At 44.0% G+C, this 18332-nt stretch overlaps 1 protein-coding gene across 2 annotated transcripts in view; it reads right to left on the bottom strand.

Annotated features, from left to right (window-relative positions):
- foxp4 (forkhead box P4) overlaps positions 1–18099 on the bottom strand; it is a 177656-nt gene extending 159557 nt beyond the window's left edge. For both annotated transcript variants that reach the window (XM_072666560.1, XM_072666561.1), the window contains exon 1: positions 17434–18099. The gene's annotated coding sequence lies outside the window, so the exon portion shown is untranslated. The remainder of the gene's footprint in view (positions 1–17433) is intronic.
- Between the last annotated feature and the right edge of the window lie 233 nt (positions 18100–18332).

The following is an 18332-nucleotide window of genomic DNA, read 5'->3' as shown; positions in this document are numbered from 1 at the left end:
ACACAAACTCAACCCTCAATTAGAGTTCTGTGAATACACTCAGAGGCTGCAGCGACCACACTGTTTACCAGCGTTTCTCAACATTTTAATGGGATCCAGCCCGATTTCAAATAAATGAGCGCTTCCAGTGACGATCCCGGGCCTTTTATACTGTTTATCTATCTAAAGCTGCCTCCTTTTGACCCCGATGCCGCCCGCCTACTTTTTTTTTTGCGCGTCCTAAAAGTCATCTGGTCTCAAACAAACCCCCCAAAAAGAAAGAAAGAAAGAAAGCGAAAGAAAAGAGAGAAATTCACAATGTGCGGTCACTTTAAGGCAGCTAACGCTCAACAAAAGCCAAGCTATAATTTATACTCGCCTGCCGGACAAAGCCTGGAAAAGCCGATGGAATGTTTGCTAGCTGCCTGGATACTGCGCGAGAAGCGGGACTTCTTATTGACGCAGGGCCTGAGAAAATAACACAGGCCTGTTTACCGAGCCCATGGCCAAATATCCACAAACCCTTTTATCAAAGAGTCTGCTTGTAGCCTGAAAGAGGAGAGTGGAGCCTGGCAGGCCGAGCGCAGAGCGCCAGAGAAAGTGAGGGAGGAAATGAAATAAAAATTAAAGTGAGGCAGAATCTGAACGGGAATCGGAGAAAAAGAAAAAGAGATTAAAAAAAAAAAGAAAAGGGAAGAAAGTTTTCTCTAGAAATTCTCTCCTCCTCGTCTCACTTCCCTCCTGTCACTTACATGATAAAGTGGATACATCATAGCTTTGAGAGCCGGCCAAACTGCAGGCCAGGTCATGGCATGTGTCAACAGTCGCCGTCCTCGTTCTTTTCCAACTGCAACTGTCCCTAAAGCCTGGCCGGCTTTCAAAAGGCGAGTAAAAGGGAGGAAAAAAAGAGACTTTCCATACTCCACAAATGACGGGGACATCTGGTATTTTGCGCAGAAGGGCTGGGGGGGTGGGGGGGGTGAAGTAAAGCCTCGTCACTGGTACAACATCGGAACCGATCCCTGCAGAGAGAGAGCGCGGAGAGCCGAAATGGCTCTGCCATGTCTCTACGCTATGATCTCATCAGCCAGCACTCAGACGGCCTGCAGAGCCCAGGCGAATTCCACCACAAGCTCCTATTCGCTACTAGAGGCTCCAGGCTATGATAGCGTCAGTATGAATATTTACTAAAACGCTGATGATCCACAGATGACTTCCAATTGACTTCCACCTCAGGGTGAATACATGCATTGTAGAGGAACTATGAGCATGCTAACAGGTACCAAAGTACTCTTTAAACCCTGTATATAGGTCCACACTTCATTACTACTGCAATTTACATCAGTTTCATAGGCCCTAAAACTGAACCTTGTGGTACTCCACAAACTCTGACCAACTAAATTTACATTTGCATTTACAGTACTTTTTGCTTTAGGATTAATTGAATCTGAATAACTGAATCATTAACTTATGATTTCAGGGCTTATGTAAAGCCAAGGAGACCTTTATTAAAGTGAAATTTTACTTTTGAATAAGACTGTAACATTTTATTTATTAAATATAGTTTTGTTCAGCATCTTCTAAAAAAAAAAAATTATATAAATTATAAAACTCTTGATTTATATGTCATTACATGCTTACATAAGGTAAAAGGCAGCTGTAGTGTTTAAATAAATAAATAATACATAAATAAAAACAATAATGCCAAAAATACGCTTTAAATATAATGCAACTACTACATAAAATTTTTATTAATATAAATAAATATTAATTTTAAAGAATGTGTAGAATTAGAATGTTTTATAATGTTTTTTCCCCACTGATGATGCAGTAAAATGTATTTTGTATGTATTAAGAATAAGTAATAAAGTATTAAGTACTGCTATTTGATTTACTGCAAGATAAAATATGCAGAGTAATTAGCACCTTAAATCAGATATGCCAACAGTGGTACAAACACACACGACACACACAACACAAACACCCACACAGATATGTGCATTTGATAGGTGCTTAAGAGTGGGTGGTTTGGTGAAGGGGGGTGGGGGGGATGGGGGTCTAAAAGCACGTGCCGTGGCTGCCAACCTGGCTGCTATCGGGCTTTTGTAACTGGAACTGATCTGTAAGCCATATGCCACTTTCTCTTCTAGTGCCAACAGATGCCACCCCCCACCCAATGTCACCCCCCCTCGCTGTCACTGCTCTGATGCCAGGCACACTCCGGCACCCAGGAAAAAAAAAAAAAAAAAAAAAAAAGCCCTTCCACTTCATTAAGAAAGTAAACACAAGTACTGTCTGAAGTGTCTAATTAGTCCCCTAATTACTCCCTGCTCGTTACTAATGCAAATTAGATTACGCTGCTTAACTTCATCGTGTCCACAATGCCGCTGTTAATTGAGGCCTTTTGAAATTAAATTACTCGCTAATTAGCATATCAAAACCATTAATTCACTGCCAGAAAAAAAGAAAGAAAGAAAGAAAGAAAGGAGGGGAGAAAAAAAAAACACAACAACAACAAACGCCAAGTTTTGCTAATGAGTTTCGTTAATTGAATACGTACGTTCAATATTGAGTTTTTGCCAGACGGCCCTTATTCAAGAAGCCTCTCAGCCCGAGCATGTGAGTTCGGCTGGAGAAACAACGAGTCAAGCTTCTTTAAAGCCGCACATAAATTAAGGAAAAGCATTAAATCAACTGCTCAAATGTTTTGTCAATACCCCAACCACCCCACCACCATCCCCCCCCACCCAAATACACCAGCACGAGAGCTCGGCTAAACGACTGCAACAAACAGTAGTTAAACAAACCCTTCAGCAGATGTCAACTGTTAATTAACAAAGAAGCGTACTGAACTCGGGCACTTGTGGCTTGTTTTACTGCTTATTAGAACAGGCATATCTCACAGGCATCAACAAGCGACTCCACCGCACACATAAATAATGTGTTTAATGGATAAAAAGGGAAAAAACCTGCGAACGACAATTAAAAATAGTGGGAATTCAAATGAACAGATTTCATAAAGTTAAATAAAACTACAAAAAAAAAAAGCCAGAGAAAGCTAAAAGCACTTTTGAAATCAGGGTCAATCTATGTGTGATATTATATATGTATATATATATATATATATATATATATATATATATATATATATATATATATATAATAATTTTTTTGCTAAGCAATTATTAAAAAGAAATAATAATACAAAAAGAAGTTCCGATCAATTTCACGCAATTGAAAACTTTCACAACTTTCGCAATAATCTCACACCTTCACATCCGACTGTCCATTTGGTATGAATAACCCTTAAGTAATAAAAGTTCATGGCTATTAATTCATATAATGTACAGTCTCAAGGGCAATTTCTGCTTTAAATGTGAATGACTGAGATTAAATTTAACACTTCCCCTCCGTCCCACCCCTCCCTCACTCCCCACGCTACCCCCCGCCCCTCTACCCCCCTCTTCTTTTCTCTCTGAAATATCCTTCCAATATGGATTTATGAGAAAATAGGCTATTCACGTACTCTGTTGTGAAAGTTTGGTTTTATTACACTTTCCAGCTCATTTGAATATAACCCTTAGAGAAGATGGGATGGAGGGGTGTAGAGTGGGGAGGGGGTTGGGGGAGAATACTGAAATTGAGAGGTAGCCACACATACAAAAAAAAATAATAAAAAAAGTGTGAGAGAGAGCGAGAGAGAGAGAAAAAAATTAAATAAGCGTAATAATTAGATGTAAAGATATTATAATTCCTTTAAGGGGATGCATTGAAACTGCTGCACTACAATATTTGCCCTAATTGCCAGAATTACCATATTAACCAGTTACCATTTGAGTAAGTTGATTAAAAAATTGATTATTCGTCTATTTCTTTTAGGAGTTTCTTAATCAAAATCTAACATCCTTGAAAAATTAATTTGAAGCCCCTCTTATCAGTTAATTAAATCTGGTTGGAAGTCATTTTTCTGTGAAGAGTGATTAGACAGTGCGTTCTGCTCGACTCTGTTCAGACAGCATGACGCTAGAAAACTTTTCAATGTCTCATCAAACATTCAAAAAATAAGAAGAATAGAATTTCTTTGAAGGGCTGTTTCCTTTTTTTCACCCCAACCCGCTTTTTTTTTCTTTTTTTCTTTTTTTTCAAACCTATACGCCTTTCTGATAAATTGTGCTATACCCAAAAGATCTCTCACTCTCGTTAACAAATTCTCATTAACAGGCTAAAAAAGAGAAAAGAATGGTGGGGGGGGGGGGAGGTGGTGGGGGTACAGAAGGGGGGAGAAGGAATAATACGATTGCAGGATGGATGGTTGTGTGGAACTTTCCCTCATGTACTCTGACTGTGCGAGTGTGTGCGAGTGTGTGTGCGAGTGTGTGCGAGTGTGTGTGCCTGAGGTATTGTAGAAAAAGGGACTGCTCGCTCTGTTGGGGGTAAACCTTCAGCCAAATTAGAGGAGGAAGCACAGCCAGACACATAAATGTGCTTTTCAGATTGAGACCCAGCTGAAGAGGGGTCCCGAGAGAGAGCTTACATGCAAACACCCCCCCCCCACCCTCCACCATCACCCCCCCAAACCTTTATAAAAATCGGAACTAAGATACAACAGCTCTTTCCAAAAAAAAGAAAGACCTTCCTCATTTTATGACCCTCTTTTTGGTTTTCCGAGCAAATCTGACAGTAAGGGATACCAGATTCCAGAGCCGGAGGATCTGAGAGGTTCGATAAGTCATAATAGACCATGAGGGATTTCTCCCTCACTCCCTCCCTCCCTCTCTCTCCCGCTCTCTCTCTCTCTCTATATCTATATATATATATATATTTCATCACAATAAAATACACTGTAATATCAATATCTTTAAAGTGTCTCGGTGGACAGAGTTGTCAAAAAGATAAGACAGTTCATGTCAGACTCGGGGTGAGAGTGTGTGTGTGTTGGGGGGGGTGGAAGGGGGGATGTGAGTGGGGGTTCGTTGCGAGCGGCGCTGCTCTGAAAGTCAGCCAACACACACCACGCTTAAGCGATTTCTCCAGACAACCTTGGGCCGAACTGATGAGGACTAAACATCAAAATGAACAGATAACGCAGGTGATGGGACACTAATTCCATTTTTCACCCAGATACACACATACACACACACACACACACACTCACACACATTTTTGTTTTTCTTACACTCCCCCCTTTCAGACTCTAAAACTCTTCGTTATCTCTGAAAAGAGGGTGGTCAGCTAATCGGAGCGGTTATCACATTCCTAATGCTCCCAAGCTTTTGCTTCAAGGGGCTTTCCAGAACACGGGACGGGACAGCGCTGATTTTCCAAGGCTCCCCAGCCCGATCTCTGGCTCCAAAAATGAACTGACCGGGCAAGCTTGCCTAAAAAACAACCTCTAATGAATCTGCGTTGACCGCAGTGTTACGAGCGGGCACTGCGTAAAAAAAGTCCAACTGGGCGTCGTTAGAACGTCCCAGGATGCGTGTGATAGGGGCAGCCCAGGGAAAAGAAGTGTGGTACCCTGACCAACTTTCACTCCCACACTCTCTCTCTCTCTCTCTCTCTCTCTCTCTCTCTCTCTCTCTCTTTCTCGCCCACTTGGTCTGTCCACACTCGGCCCCCTCAGGTGCATATGCAGCTGTGCGGCTCCCCGCCCCAAAAGGAGCGGGTCAATTAGCCTGATTAGGCCTTTATTAAATGATTGGAGGGAAAGGACGCTGATTAGCACGCTGAGGGGCTCGGCTTACAATCAATCAATCAGGACCCACTCCAGCTCCACCAGCCAGCAGCAACTTGGGTCAGAGCTTCGCCGACGTCCTCCACCCTTCTCCTCGTCTCTTTCTTCTCTCTTTCTCTGTCTTTCCTCCTCCTCCTCCTGTCCAGCTCATCACCAGCCCTTCAGAAGGCGGAACCACCGAGCGCGAGTGGTGCTTTCACAGCAGGGACAGCGCCAAACTCTCAGAGCCACAATTACCAGTGAAGGACTATCCATTTCCGGCCCAAATGAACTGAACCCTGTGAGGAACCTGGCAAAGTTCTAGCTAAGGTGAAAAATGCAACACTCTGAGGTTCTTCGCAGAGGTGCCGCAGAAGAACCACTTTGAGGTAGCTACAGAACTTCAAAGGGACAGATAAAAGAAGAATTGTTTATGTTTACAATGTAAAGATCAAAGCAGGTCTAGAGATTTACATCTAGACTGTCAGAACGAACGTGACCTCTTCGTGTAAACTTCGCGTAAACTTTACGTTAACTGGCTCCAACCAAAACAACACTGACATACCTATTTAGCATCCTGCTCTGACAATTTGCTAATATAGTGGGGGGGGGGGTTGTAGGTGGTGGGGGTGGTGTTGCACTCCGACCGCAAACCAGACCTGATGAAAAACGATCTTCCGCAGGGAGTGAGCGTCTTCTTTCTTTCTTTTTTTGTTTTATTAGAGGAGGGGATGAAAAGGGGACGTTTTTTGGAAGAGGCGGTGGGTTGGAGGGAGGGGGGACAAGCCGGGGCTGTGTTTTGGAAATTAGCCGTGGCAGGGGGAGCAGCAGAGGGGTTACTCCGGGGGGTTAGAGTGAGAGAAAGCGGCGGCTGCTCAGCCTCCTTCTCCTCGCGCTTCCCGCCATCTCCGGCTAAACGGCACCCTGGAGATGCGCCTCGGCCGCCTCGGCCGCCTCAGCCGCCGCGCTCTGGACACTTCTCCCATGCTACCGGCTCGTACAAAGCCTCAGCGTGTGGCCAGCTGAGACGGGACGCGTCACAGCTTCCCTCAGTGAATCTAACTTCTCTGCCTCTGCTTGCGCACCTCTTTTTTTTTGTTTTTTAGGGGTCATGTCCTCCTCTGCTTTCTGTAGAATAGGAAAAGCAGCAAAGCCAGGGAAAATGATTCAATCCGGGGGGAAAAATCAACACAAAGGAATGACGGAATTGGAATTTGGGAATAAGTACTAATTAAGTACTGAATAGGTACTGAATAAATACAATGATGCTAATGTGCTGGAGCAACAGTTCTATACACCACACACCCTCCTTACACTACTTACACTGCATTAGAACATCACATAGTCGTCAGCCATTTAAATTTAAATGAACTATTAGCTATTAAAATGTACTTTTTTCTTTTTTGCAGCACATGAATAACTATCACACCTATTACACCCACTCCACACACTTATCTGATTAAAAAAAAATCATTTTGATTGAAAAGAGGGAAAAAAAAAAAAAAAAAAAAGATTGTCCAATAGATTGTTAAAATTAAGCATAAATTTGTAGGACCTTTCTAAATACAAGCCCATTCAGAGTTATCTGCAAATTTTATCATTTAAGTTCTTTTAATAAAATCTGGTCAAATGTCATGTGAGGAAAGGTAATTTAAATGGAAAGTGGGGAATCTCTGCAGAATGCCATGTCATACCAATACCGTGGCACCTTAATTTTGATCCATAAAAAAAAAGAAGCGCAGAGAAAAAAAAATTAGACAAAAAGAATGATATAATTATATTATATATATATATAAAATAATAATAATAAAGAACATGAATTTGGTTGTCAGTCGTATTTTAATTAAGGCATTCAGGCTCCTTTCAGAGAGGGTTCAAGGATGCCAGGAGTCTAATTAATCTGAAAAGGTAAGATGTCTTGACGCAAATGTCTTCCGTCACAGAGATTTGAAAGAAGGAGGGGGGGGGGGGGGGGGGGGGAAGAAAGACAGAAAAGGGATGATGGGTAAAGACAAAGAGAGGAGGAAGGTTGAGTCACTTCACGTTGCCTTGTGATTTAGCTCTAGTGCCGTTTAAGTGATCAGTGGGAGCTGGGAAAAGAGCACTCACACGGCTAGTATAGTGCGGCGGCGCTCGGCAAAATTACACACACACACACACACACATATATATACGTACACACACACTCACACTCATACACACACACACGGAGCGAGAACTCTGCTTTCTCAATCTCAGCCAGAGAGAAACTGTAAAACATCTTCTCAATGAGGCTGCTGGAGAGGAGATGTCAGTTTGGGCAGGCTTAGAGGACTGGTCCAGGGAGAGCTTCTCTCTCTCTCTCGCGCTCTCTCTCTCGCGCTCTCTCTCTCTCTCGCTCGTTCTCTTTTTCTCTCGCGCTCTCTTTCTCTTTCACTCTTACACACACACACACACACATACTCAGAGTACTGGGATTACTAAAGGAGAAATAATGAGTCTTTCTTCATGCTGAGTGAGGGAAGAAAGGGGTGGTGTGGTTGGGTTGAGGGGGGGAGCATCTGCTGTTGGACACACTGATAAAGAAAGAGAGCGCTTAATTATGGGCTGAACGCGTTGCCAGTAACAACAGCCGTGTTAAAGAGCACAGAACTTGTAAACTTGGAGTTTCACTCGGAGCTCGGAGAACCTTGAGGCTGGTTGAGGATTCATCACAGGCTTTTTTTTTTTAAGCATATTTAATATTTGAAATGTTTACAAATATCTGTGCAGAAGCTTTTCGGCATCTAATTACTTTAATATAGAGCATTTTTTCTGAACAATAAGAGAGTATTTCAGTGCTGCCCAATGAAAAGCATGTATCTCCATGTATCTCCAGCCCTGTAGCTGCTTCGGTACACTGTGAAATCGTTGGGAAATGAACGCACCAATAGAAATGCTAAAAACTCTTATTTTACATTAACTTCCATTCAAACTGGAATATTTGCCTTCTCCTGTAAAACCACCATTGGTGGGATACATGGTTTCCACCATGAGACCAGAGAACATACACAGGAGAAGTTCCAGGTGAGCATAAATCCAGTAAAAAGGAGAAACAAGAGCTTCTCATTCTGAAGAAAGAAAGTAGTGAGATCTTGTCGGTGAGCTAGTCTGAAGAACAGAGCTCGGTTCCTCCAGGGTTCTCCTGGACGCCCCCAGTCCAGCCAGCACAGCGTGGAGGATGTGTTCAACTCCATCAGCAGCAGCAGCAGCAGCAGCAGCAGCAGCTCACCTGATTTACCATCATTAAGCCCTGATTTACCACCAAACCAGGTGTTGATCTGAGGAGAACTCTAAATAACACTAGACTCCATGAGTGAGGAGAACTTTGGAGATGTTCTGATGACTTTCTACTTTCTGTTGGAGTGTGTATTAATGTATTCATCCTAATATTAGTGTTTTACTGAGCTAATAAACACGTCCTGCCCAGATAAGCAGCTTTTTAATACTAATATTCCAAAAGTAAACGTCTACACAGGTAGTGTACAACTGTAAAACACAGAATTATTATTATTATTATGGATCTGCTCATATTTTAGTTTGCATTAATTGAAGTTAGTAACCCCGATCTTATTTTTTGGTTTGTTTGTTTACAATCAACACTGATTAAATTAAAATATTACTGTGAGTATTACTGCTTAACTACAGTATCGATATAGAGCCGATATATAGGGGGTAGGGGTGGGCAATATGATGATATTTTATCGTATTGCGATACACAATACACTTAAAAAAAACATATGGAGGATATTGTCAGTGCTTGAGGATTATTAATAACAGTGTAATTAGTCTGGTTTAATTAAAAATCACGTTGCTCAGTCTGCGAGAGTATATGAACAGCAGTGTTTACGAATTAATGATATAATATTTTTCCGATATCGCCCGCTATACTATTATTTCCTCTTCTTCTCGAAGCTGAGAGGCTCAAACCAACGAGCCTTTTAAAAGAAGGTAGAAGAAAAGAAACGAAGAAAGAAAAGTTCAGCCCATCCTCTCCTGCAGAAGATCAGGACTGGACGGACGAGGTAATCCCCTGGGTTTTAGGGGGTTGTGTTATTTCCGCTGGAAGAGGGGGCTACCTGCGCCAAATCCTTTTACAAATGTCAGCCGACTGGCGGACTGACCGCAAGGGCGGACACCGCACCAGCCTGCGCAGACCTCCAGTGACACCCCAAACCCCTCCCCACCCCGCCACCCCGCCACCTCCCCGTGACCCACAGCACAGCACAGCAGCAGCAGCAGCAGCATGAGCCGAAAGGCCAGCCGGGCTCCCGGCCTGGCAGGAGTCCCTCCTTTACCCGGCCACCAGCTCTGAGGAACACGCGCTGCCTGGGACCAGAGGGAAGGAGAGCGAGCGAGGGAGAGTGTGAGTGTGTGTGTGTGCATCTGAGTCTGCAAGTGTGTGTGTGTAAGGGGGGGGGGGGGGGGTTGAGAGTTGGGGGGTATTACACAATTATGCAGATAACAGCTGGGGATAATATAATGGCAGATGTCCCTCGGTCAACAATGCCTGCAGCCTGCAGCCGGAGAGCAAAAGGCAACTCTGCTCAACGGTTACTAGATCTCAGGGAGTGCACTCGCGCACCCGCGCACTCACACTCGCACTCGCGTAATTACACACTTATAAAACAAATATGCCACTACTTGTATTAATAAACACTGCAGAAAATCAGAAAATGCTAACTTTTCGGAGGTGGCAGAGACGGATCACATAGGTCTAATAAAATGTACAATATTTATATAAAAATTTGAATTTAAAAAGGAGAAATTTATGCAAAATTAAGCAAAAAAAATGTCAAGTAAGAAAAAACTATTTTAAAAATATTTTAAACATTTAATAAAATTTTTAATTAATTGTTTTTATTAAAAACAATTTATTAAAGCCCTGTAATTTTTACCTGAAGTTTTCCCTTAACTGTGATAGCTCACAGACTCGCTGCTGTAGCGGCCTGTTGACTCTTAACGAGCATCTCCTCTCCTGTGTGTGTACCAGCCCTTAGCTGGCTGGCCGGGGCCGGTTAGTGCGTCTCACTAAGCGAAGATAACACACTCCTTCTCTCGCCGCGACACACTCTGTGTCTAATGTCTGAAACTCTCGCGCTCCTTCCCCCTTGTCTCTCTCTCTCTCTCTCTCTTTTTCTTTTTTCTCTCTGTCTTTCTCTCTCTCTCCCCTCTGGCCACTATGCCGCTCTGAAGAGGCCTGCGGAGGACTGCCACACACACACACACACACACACACACACACACACACACACACACACTCCTCCACTAAGCCACTTCACCACGAGAGCCTCCCAAAGGAAAGAAAAGGAGAGGAGAAAATGAAAGCTCTGTCTTCGGGGGGCCGCAAAACCCTGCCCTGCGCATGGGCACACAGCTCTCCAGCCCGACATGTGGTGTCTCTGACTGCTAGGCGTTACGTAGTCGTTAGTACTCGTCCCTTAGTCTCCTAAAACACTGAAACACGGTTTTTATATTCTTTTATTTGATCTTTTTTTCAACTTCAAACCCGAGATCAAACCAAACTCGGCGAGTTTCTATGAGCATATAGTGGCAAGTTGGGCAAAAAGAGGAAGAAGGAGGGAGGGAAAGAGGCAGGGGAGGAAGGGAGGAGGGTGGCGGCTGTTGAAATCCGCCACATCAATCAACGCGGGAGAGGTGAATCTGATTTTGTTGAACACATGGTTAGGAGATAACTCTGTCAGAAGATGTATCGGGTTGGCCCGTTTCAAATGCAAATAGCTTAAGCAGGCATCCCTTGTTACCCCATTACTAATACCATAAAGCAAAGCAGCGCCGCCCCGTTCTCGCCGCCGATGCTTTTGCGGATTAGCGCATGAAAATTAGATGCATTTATATGGTTATTACTTATATGGTCACCCGCGGTGGGAGAGAGGATTTGCTTGGGCCTGTACAGTGAAGCGCCCGGCCTAAAAAAAAAAATAATAAAAAGCACAACTGGAGGAATGTGTTCCTCGCACCTTCACCAGCTGTGGGTGGATTAGGATTGCGGGTCTTCGGCCTGGAGGTTCCTGGTCTGAAGACCACCACAAAACAAAGCCAATAAGACTAGTTAGGGTAGAAAGGCTAGGAAGTAGGCAGCTTGAAGAGGAACGAAGAAAAAGAGAAGCCCTCCTCCTCCTCCTCCTCCTCGTCTTCTTCCTCCTCCAGCCACGGCTGGCTCCTGTTTGTACGAGTGCTGGGCTCAAGTCCGCTAATCGCCACCACGGCGCACCATTTCTGCGGGCTTAGCGCACAGGCCCAAGCTGTCGTCGGCGGGGGATTTCCAGCAGCGAGTCTTTAAGAGACGCGAGCAACAGTGCTCTCTCGCCGGCAACTTTTTTACGTTACGTATTATTAAAAAAAAAAAAAAAAAAAAAAGGCGCAAAGGCGCGTTCGCAACTGCTCGGCTCCGCAGCTGTCATTTACCCATCAGCGCCGTGTCTTTTATGGTGGCATTAAAAACTGCTGAAAGTTTCTCTGCTCGCACACCCCCCCCCCCCAAACCCCCTTTTTTTTCTCTCTCCAGAGGAGCTTAACTGATATGTATGCTTGCCTGTCCTCTGTTTGATGGACGTGATGGTTTGTCAGTCTTTAACTAGGGTTTTCAAAATATACAGAGAGCCGTGTTATGAAGACCTTCGTAAAAGGGGAGAGGGGGCAGCGAGGAGAAGAATGGTGGTGGTGGGGAGCTGAGAGAAAATCCATAACCCAAATACAGCTGTCAGTCGGAATGCAAACTTAGCAGAAGCAGCTTCGGTCATGGAGGGTGGTGGTGGTGGTGAGGGTGGTGGTAAGGGGTTGGGGAGCGAGCCTTGCTCTCGCTCTGATGCTATCTCAGGGCCTGGACACTGACGCAAGCCATTTCCATTGCAAGCATTGCAGAGGTGTTCCTCATCAAAGAGGTGGAATGCCAGAGCTGAGGTCTTCTGAGACCTTCGCCACAACAGCAGGCACTGGAGCAATTTTCGCCTGATTATTTATATATATATATATAAATAGCAGCAGAGTTGCTTTTTCCAAATTAGCCAAGACACTACAGGTCAGGCTCATTGACATCGAGAGCTATTGCTATGTGGGAGGTATTACTCAGCTTGGTCTCACTCTCTGTCCCTTTTCCTCTTCCTCCTTTTCCCCCTTCTCTCTCCAGGGAAGTCCCGCGCACAGGGCAGGTTGTGGAAGTGAAGAGCGAGCTGGGCTTTTCCACCAGCGTCTGCAGCTCCGAGCGCCAATAATAGGCCATAAAGCCGGGGCCACCGTCTGCAGAGCGCTCTCCGGGGACGCTTAGCTAATGGATACAGGGGAATAATGACCAACGCCTCTGCCTCTAATACTGTCATTTCCGTCCGGTGGACACCCTTGTGCGATTTTAAGCCGTGGCCGTGCTGGAAACGGGCCTTTCGACCTAGCAGGGGCCGCTTTTAAAGGCATCCATCACATCCAGCATAACGGCCTAGAAGCTGTCCAGAACTGTGCCTGTGTGCGAACTGAAGAGAAGATCAGGGCTCCTCGAAACGGGCCAGAGAATTTCCGACCGCGGGCGGCCTCAAAGATGACGGACAGCAGAGAGTGGAGAGTGGGTTTCTGCCCTGCTCGCCTGGTGGCTCCCAGAGCTGATCCATGGTCCATGGTTCTAGTTGATGCCAGCTCTACACAACATCAAGTACAACCTAAATCAGATCAACTGTGTCATCTGGAAAACATCCCTCCCTCCTTTTCCAGCAGCTTCCAACTTCTTTGCTCTTTTCTTTTTCCTGATTCACAGATGGGCGAGATGCTGAAGTTGGGTAAAATTGCTTTACAGAAGACCAGCTTAACTCTGCTTTCTCTCGCTCGCCCTCTCTTTTTTTGGGGTTTCTCATCGAGGAGAAAATGACACCACTCTCCGAGCCGTAATAAAAACAGCCCTCGCTGTCTAAAAACGTGCGTAATTTATTATTCACACAAGACGAAAATGCCTGGGCTCGCCGTTCCACTGAATAACATCTTCAATTAAAACCACATGTTTAATCACCATTCACTGGCGCTGCTGGTTACTGCTGGTCAGCACTGGAGGCGACGCATTCACGGAGGCAAATGGCCGTAAAATCCCCGGCCTGACCTTTCCGCTGGAGGTTTGTCGAAGTAGAAAAGAGCCAACTTAATCAAGGCCTATTTTGCACAAACACGTTTTCCCCCCTCCGAGTGCAGGAGCGGGCGGACGCCGGTAGGGAACGGTGAACACTCCAAGGTCAGACCATACATTTAGGGGAGCTTTTTTCTTTTTTTTTAATTTTTTTTTATTTTGGAAGAATTAATAAATCTTCACTTTCGGATGGGGTGTGTATTACTCTTGAAAAACACTTTGATCGGGGAAAAAGCACTCGTGCAAAAACTAACATTATTTTTGGAGCCGCAGAAGTGTTTAATGGTAGTGGAGCCGACAAGTGAGGGACAGCGCTTCACGAAATCAAAAGTGCTCGAAACGAGGACAGTGAGGACTGAAAACTTAAATCTACATCCATATCACTTGACTGGGGCTCATCTGAATTTGGAGTGAGCAGAGAGCAAGCGGACACACACACACACACACACACTCACTCACATGTGCGCGTGCACACACGCCAGGTAAAGCACCTACCTCACGCTTTTGCTTCTACAACATCTACATTAAAAAACTCCAAAAGCCACGACACAGATATTCCTCAGCGACACACACACACATACACACACACACACACACACACATACACATACACACATACATACACCAGGTCTGACTCCAGCATTTTTGCAGGCTTGGTCACTCTGAGCCACACACACACACACACAGACACACACACACACAGCAACACACACTGACTTCAACGTCAACCCTCAGCATTTTTTTTTTTTTGTGAACATCCCAAAAAATCCACCACACACTTCTCAACATCCACGTCCGAGAACGTCTCACAGCATCTCGCTCGCAGGTGAGATCCCAGCGTCCCTGCAGCTCTGAAGTAATAGAGTAACACAGAAAGTCTGAGTGAAAGTGTGAGTGAGGGAAATGGGAAAGCTAAACTAAGCTGCTTTCAGACCTGCAGCTTTTGGTATCTGGCCACAAGAGCCGGGTGTGAAAAACTTACCCCAGAAAAAAAAAGAAAAGAAAAGGGGGGGTTGCTGAGGTGCCGTTTGCGGCATTTTGCCGAAGCGACACAAAAGCCCTCAGAGCAGCTGGAAATCAGCCCCAAATTATCCTTATTACTATCATTTCAATTCACATGCAAGAATACGAGAGGACGTGCATATTCTCTGCCTGGCTGCTTCACACTGATTCACACTGATTTACCGGACCACTCAGCCAAGACTGAAACCTAAAGCAGGGTAAAGTAGCAGAGATCTCTGCAGGTTTCATTATAAACAATTCTGCACGAAAAAAACACAACACACACACACCATACAATTTTCTACTCATAATAAAAAATATTACATTAGCACGTCCCAAGCTGCTGAATCGCTCTGATCGCCCTGTTTCCCATCAGTCTGTCTGTACGACCCAAGAAACTTGATGATACACCAAATAAGCAAATGTCAACCAAAGCAGGACTTGCACCCACCCTTACGATTCCACTGGAATCCCATCAGCAGGTTAAATTAAAAGTGCGCCTTGTAGGCTATTAATGGCAACAGGCAGGCAAAGCCACACGCACCTCAGCCGCAACGGCAATGAGAAGAATGCCAGAGGAAAACACAGGGTTCGAAGTGTCCAAATGAAATTAATTGCGCCCAATGCCCTATCCTCCATCAATCACCCCATAATAACACGCTTGACACACACAACGGCATCTCATGTGGATTTTTTTTTTTTTTTTTTTTTTTGCTGTCAGAGAAAAATGTGCAAAGAGCTTCACTGCGACACCCAGGCTAAATACATCTAATCAGGCTTCCCGAAATGCACTTTTTTTAACCTGAACGAATTACTAAATTAACCTAAATACATTTCCATGAATCTTTATTAAAGTTTATCTCTTTTTTTTATTTACTGCGTCTCTTTATTTCCTGACCTGCTTGCACTTCTTATTCTAACACCTCTTCTAAAACACTCAAGTGTGAACGAAGATTGTCAGGGCAAGCAGCTCCCAAACTCCCAAACGCTGTGGCAATCTGCAGAAATGTTCAGTACACTTGTACTCTGTCATTTCTTACACTTTAATTTCTTGCACATTTATAATGTTGATTTTACGTGAAGGACACACTTTGCACATGACTGCAAATCCATGACCTTTGGATTTAAGCTCTGAAATACCTATAAATAAACTTACATATAAATACTGCTACTTGTGACATTAATATTTTGGGGTTTTTACAAAAACAAAAACAACAACAACAAAAAACAACAACACGTGACTCACGGAAATAGTAGCTAAATAGTGGCTTATTAATTTATTAATTTTAAAAGACGAACAGAATTGTGATCTACAATTGTGAGAATTATATTTGAGTCAAATTTAACGTGTGAGTGTTTTAAAATAATTAATAATAGAATTTTAGTTAATAATAATAATAATAAAGGAGCAGTCTTATGAGGAGCTGTGTGGCTGTGCGTTCAGCGAGGCCTTTCGGATTTGTGCAGATCAATAAACATCTGCCCTTTTTAACATTTCTCCTTCTCGGTGCTGCTCTGGTACAACAGGACCATTATCACACCGAACACACACCGCCTTTTACCCCAGTCTGGCAATTAATCATCTTTATTTTAGCTGCATTAGAAAACTTTTAATTTGAAAAATGAAACTTTTAAACTATTTAAACTGAGCTCGAGCTCAGCACCAGCCTCAGCTCACCGAGCTCAGCGAGCACAGCCAGAGTCTCCCCAAGAGTCAAGCCAAAAACCCTGGAATCGAGCTTATTTTATTTTATTTTTTAATTCTCGACTTTTAAACACTTTTATAATAAAGCTGAGGCGACTTTTAGTGCTTTATTCGGCCTGTAAAAAAAAACGAATTACTCTATTATATACTCTATACTTTAATAACGAGACTGAGGTGATGCGAAACGTGAATTTTACAGACAAAGAAACTAAAAGCTACTAAAAAAAAATATAAATTAAAAATAAATGAAGCTCCTGACTTTGTGAGAAGCTGGAGGGTCGGGCTGGGGGTCGACATGTAAAAAGCCCTGAGGGGGGCTCGGAAATCGACTTACCGCACTTTTGCTTCTCGCGAGCTTCTGACAAGACGTGACAGGTTGAAAATTAGCATTATTTTCTTTTCAGATCGGTGAAATAATTAATAATAAACTTCAACAAAAAAACGAAACTTTTGAGTGCGCTGTTTTTTTTTTTTTGTTTTTTTTTTGTTATTAATTTTAACGTGCTTTTCACGAACATTTTTGCCGTGAGAAATTCGGGTTTGAAATTATTATCATATTTAAAAAAAAAAGCAAAACAACAATTTCTGAACTGAATAATAAACCAAAACAACAATAATAATAATAATAATTAAAAAAGCGAACAGCGAATCTGCGCGGATTAATTTCACGTTGTGGTGATCAGTCCGTCCACTGACACGCTCCTGAAAGTTCCCCAGTGAAACCGGGACTACAGCCGGGCCACTTCACACACACCTCCTCACTGGTACACTTCCACACCACGCACACAAATACACACACTGCATGCGCTAAGCAAAACAAACAAACAGACAAACAAACAGATAAACAGACAGGAAAGATTAAGGAGGGTAAAAAAGAAGCGGGATATCAACCTGTTCGTCAGTTGTGGAGAAGTGAACTTTCACGCGACGGGCTGGACCATGTGGATTCTCTCGGTGCAACGTCCCAGCGATCCCAAAACAACAAAAATGCAAAAACTATATATATATATATATTTATATATATATATAAAAAAGCAACGCGGGAGAAAATAAAGGAAGCACTCAAAAAAATAAAAATTAAAAAATAAAAAAGGCTCTCGGGTCTACGGCTGGTCTTGAAGGAACATTACTCTGAAGGCAAACTGTCTTTATTATAAGTCCTAAGTCCCTTTTTGCTGCCTTTTTTATTAGCTTCCCCTCTCAAACTCGGTCACTCGGCTGGGTGATGATAACAGCGCAGTCGGAACAATAACCCCGCGCGCTCAGCTCACAGGCTGCATGCTCACCGCGCGCTCTCAAAGTTCACGGAGGGGGGAGAAGAAGGGGGAAAACACCTCTTCTAACGCCTCTTCTTCTTCTCCTTTCAGCCCTTCGGTCCTCCTCTCCTCTCCTCTGCTCTTCTTCGGTCCTCTCCGCTCCTCTCTCAGAGCTTCGGCTCTTCTGAAGTCCCGAATCCGCCGCTCGCGCCGCTCTCTCGCATCCCCTCGTGCGTCTCCGCGCTCATTCGGTAGAGAAATCAAAGTGTTGGGTTACTCCGCTTGTGTCTAGTGTTTGGCGATAATGTTAGGGGGGACAGTTTAGTCCTTTACCGTAATGCATGTAAGACATGCGCGCAGCGCGTGCTCCGGCTCCATGGCAACGCACGCACGCACGCACGCGCGCGCGCACACACACAAAAAGAAAAGACGCTCGCTTGCTCGCTCGCTCCCTCGCGCGCGTGCACGTCTCTGAGGTGGCCTAGAACCGTATTGCAACAACCGATTCACGAGTCGACTCCGTTTACACCATAT

Source organism: Salminus brasiliensis, chromosome 21 (assembly GCF_030463535.1).
Source record: "Salminus brasiliensis chromosome 21, fSalBra1.hap2, whole genome shotgun sequence".
In the NCBI taxonomy this organism is placed as follows: domain Eukaryota; kingdom Metazoa; phylum Chordata; class Actinopteri; order Characiformes; family Bryconidae; genus Salminus; species Salminus brasiliensis.
Note: the sequence above shows the minus strand (reverse complement) of the source record. Positions and strands in the feature narration are given on the sequence as shown.